This window comes from Anolis carolinensis, unplaced genomic scaffold (genome assembly GCF_035594765.1).
Source record: "Anolis carolinensis isolate JA03-04 unplaced genomic scaffold, rAnoCar3.1.pri scaffold_7, whole genome shotgun sequence".
NCBI lineage: Eukaryota > Metazoa > Chordata > Lepidosauria > Squamata > Dactyloidae > Anolis > Anolis carolinensis.
This window is the reverse complement of record NW_026943818.1, coordinates 15034313-15038228: the sequence shown is the minus strand read 5'-3', so window position 1 is coordinate 15038228 and position 3916 is coordinate 15034313. Positions and strand designations below refer to the sequence as shown.

Below are 3916 nucleotides of genomic sequence, written 5' to 3'. Positions count from 1 at the left end.
GGAAGGAATGAAGGAGAGAAAGAAGGAAGAAATGGAGGGAAAGAAAGAAGGAAGGAAGGAAGGAAGGAAGGAAGAAAGAAAGATGGAAGGAAGGAAAGAAAGAAAGAAGGAAAGAAGGAGAATAGAGAAGGAAGGAAGAAGAAAATAAGAGGGAAAGAAGGAAGGAAAGAAAGAAGAAAGAAAGAAAGAAAGAAAGAAAGACAGAAAGACAGAAAGACAGAAAGAAAGAAAGAAAGAAAGAAAGAAAGAAAGAAAGATGGATGGAAGGAAGGAGAAAGCAGTTAAAGAAGGAAGAAATGGAGGGAAAGAAAGAAGAGAGAGAGAGAGAAAGAAAGATGGAAGGAAGGAAAGAACGAAGGAAGGAAGGAAGGAAAGGAAGAGGAAGGGAAAGAAAGAAGAAAATAAGAGGGAAAGAAGGAAGGAAGAGGAGGGAAGGAAGGAGAGAAAGGAGAAAGAAAGAAAGAAAGAAAGAAAGAAGAGGGAAAGAGAAGGAGGGGAAGCAGTGAAAGAAGGAAGAAACGGAGGGAAAGAAAGAAGACAGAAAGAAAGGGGAAAAAGAGAGAAAGACAGAAGTAAAGAAAGAGGGAGGGAGGGAAGGGAGAAGGAGAAGGAGAAGGAGAAGAAAGAAAGAAAGAAAGAAAGAAAGAGGAAAAGGAAGGAAGGAAGGAGGAAGGAAGGAAGGAAGGAAGGAAGGGAGGAGAAGGAAGGAAGGAAGGGGATAGAGAGAAGGAATGAAGGAGAGAAAGAAGAAGGGAGGGAAGCAGTAAAAGAAGGAAGAAACGGAGGGAAAGAAAGAAAAGAGAAAGAAAGGAGGAAGAGGGGAAAAAGAAAGAAAGAAAGATAGAAAGAAGAAGAGAAAGAAGGAAAGAAAGGAAGGAAGGAAGGAAGAAGAAGGAAAAGAAAGGAAGTGGGCAAGAGGGAAGGAATGAAGAAGCGAAAGAAGGAGAAAGAGAAAGAAGAAGGGAATGGGCGAAAGAAGAGAAAAGAAGAGCACGGCTGGGGGGGAGGGGAGGGGGGCCCTTCTCCGCCCTTCTTTCCTTCCTTCCTTTTCTCTCTCTTTCCTTCTTTCGGCAGAAGGAGAGAGAGAGGGGGATAGAGAGAGAGAGAGAGCGAAAGAGAGAGAAGGAGGGAGTGCTGAAGGAGAGCTCCGGAGAAAGGGAGAGAAAGGGACCCTTGGGATGGAGGGAGGGAGAAAGAGAAAGAGATGGAGTGATAGATAGATAGATAGATAGATAGAGATGGAGGGGTAAACATACACACACAGAGAGAGAAAGAAATCTAGATAAGAGAGAGAGATGGAGTGACAGATAGATAGATAGATAGATAGATAGATAGATAGATAGATAGATAGATAGAAAGATAGATAGCGAGATAGATAGATAGATAGAAAGAAAGAAAGATAGCAAGATAGGTAGGTAGATAGATAGATAGATAGATAGATAGAAAGAAAGAAAGAAAGAAAGATAGATAGAAAGATAGATAGATAGAGATGGAGGGGTAAACATACACACACACACAGAGAGAGAGAAATCTAGATAAGAGAGAGAGATGGAGTGACAGATAGATAGATAGATAGATAGATAGAGAGTGATAAATAGATAGATAGATAGATAGATAGAAAGAAAGATAGAAAGATAGATAGCAAGATAGGGAGATAGATAGATAGAAAGAAAGAGAGAGAGAGATGGAGAGAGAGAGATAGAGAGACAGAGAGATACAGATATACAGAGAGAAATAGAGAGAGATAGACAGATAGATAGAGAGAGAGAGAGAAAGAGAGAGACAGAGAGAGAGTTAAATAGAGATGGAGAGAGATAGATAGATAGATAGATAGATAGATAGAAAGATAGATAGCGAGATAGATAGATAGAAAGAAAGATAGAAAGATAGATAGCAAGATAGAGAGATAGATAGATAGAAAGATAGAGAGAGAGATGGAGAGAGAGATATATACAGATATACAGAGAGAAATAAAGAGAGATAGACAGATAGATGGAGAGAGAGAGAGAGAGAGAGAGAGAAAGAGATAGACAGAGAGAGAGAGTTAAATAGAGATGGAGAGAGAGAAAGAGATAGATAGATAGATAGATAGATAGATAGATAGAGATGGAGGGGTAAACACACACACAGAGAGAGAAAGAAATCTAGATAAGAGAGAGAGATGGAGTGATAGATAGATAGATAGATAGATAGAGAGTGATAAATAGATGGAGAGATAGATATATAGATAGAAAGATAGAAAGAAAGAAAGAAAGATAGAAAGATAGATAGCAAGATAGGGAGATAGATAGATAGAAAGAAAGAGAGATAGATAGAAAGATAGAGAGAGAGAGATGGAGAGAGAGAGAGAGAGACAGACAGAGAGATACAGATATACAGAGAGAAATAGAGAGAGATAGACAGATAGATAGAGAGAGAGAAAGAGTTAAATAGAGATGGAGAGAGAGATATATACAAATAGGAAGATAGAGAAAGAAAGAGGGAGAGTGATAGAGAGATAGATACACAGATGGATAGAGAGGTGGAGAGAGAGAGAACGAGAGAGAGAGAGAGAGAAGTGGAGAGAGAGAGAAATACACAGATAGAGATGCACAGAAAGACAGATTGAAAGAGAGAAAGAAAGAGAGAGAGAGGAAGACACTCAGATAGATAGATAGATAGATAGATAGAGAGAGAGAGAGAGTGAAAAAGAGAGAGATAGAGAGATAAACACACACACAGAGAGAGAGAGATGGAGAGAGAGATAGTTAAATAGAGAGAGAGAGAGAGAGAAATATATAGAGAAAGATACACGGATATAGAGATAGAGAGTGAAAAAGAGAAAGAGAGAGAGAGATAGGCAGAGAGATAGAGAGATGGAGAGAGAGATAGTTAAATAGAGAGAGAGATAGAAAGAGATACAGAGATAGATAGATAGATAGATAGATAGAGAGAGAGATAGCAAGCCAGGCAGATAGCTAGATAGATAGATAGATAGATAGATAGTGAGAGAGATGGAGAGAAAGAGAGAGAGAGAGAGAGAGAGATGGAACGGTAGATAGAAAGATAGATGATGGAGAGATGGAGAGATAGATAGAAAGATAGAAAGAAAGAAAGATAGAAAGACAGATAGAAAGATAGACAGAAAGATGATAGAGAGATAGATAGATAGATAGATAGATAGATAGATAGATAGATAGATAGATAGATAGAAAGATAGATAGATAGGAAGATAGAGAGATAGATATATGGAGAGATAGATAGATAGAGAGAGAGAGAGATAGATAGAGAGTGAGAGAGATGGAGAGATAGATAGAAAGCAAGCCAGGTAGATAGATAGATAGCGAGACAGATAGATGAAGAGATAGATAGATAGATAGAGAGAGAGAGATGGAGAGAGAGAGCGTCTATCTGTGTCCTCCTCCTCCTCCTCCCTCTTCTTACCTCCTGTTTCTGCTTCTCCTCCTCCTCCTCCTGGGCTGGAGGCTCCGGTCACGGGGCAGGGCACGAGGCGGGTCCGGCCCGCCAGGGAGAAGGAAGGAGGGAAGGACGGGAGAGAGGCCGAGGGGAGGCTCCTTCTCTCTCCTTCTTGCTCTCCTTCCTTCCCTCCTTCCTTCCTTCCTTCCTTTCCGCGCAGAGGCAGCAGCAGCAGCAGCAACTTCCAACTTTTTCCTCCCGAAGAAGAAGCCGGAGGAGGCCCCGCCCCTAGCCCCGCCCACTAGAGGGCGTGTCCCCCCCACACAGCAGGGGGCGGGGCCGAGGGGGTAAGGACACGCCCCTTCCTCTCCAGCCAGAAATAGGATTGGGAGAGAGGTAGAATTCATAAGGGACCCCCAAAGGACATCCAGCCCAACCCACAAAGGGAAACACTGTGATGTCTGGTGTGTTGTGTTCCAGAACTTGGTCAGTCTGGATTCGGAAGTCCCACAGTATCTTT

At 41.6% G+C, this 3916-nt stretch overlaps 1 protein-coding gene across 2 annotated transcripts in view; it reads right to left on the bottom strand.

The window, feature by feature from the left end:
- ntng2 (netrin G2) overlaps positions 1–3642 on the bottom strand; it is a 64113-nt gene extending 60471 nt beyond the window's left edge. The window contains exon 1 of one of the 2 annotated variants that reach the window (XM_062959176.1): positions 3424–3642. The gene's annotated coding sequence lies outside the window, so the exon portion shown is untranslated. The remainder of the gene's footprint in view (positions 1–3423) is intronic. The other variant, XM_062959175.1, reaches the window with a different exon arrangement.
- Positions 3643–3916: the final 274 nt, after the last annotated feature.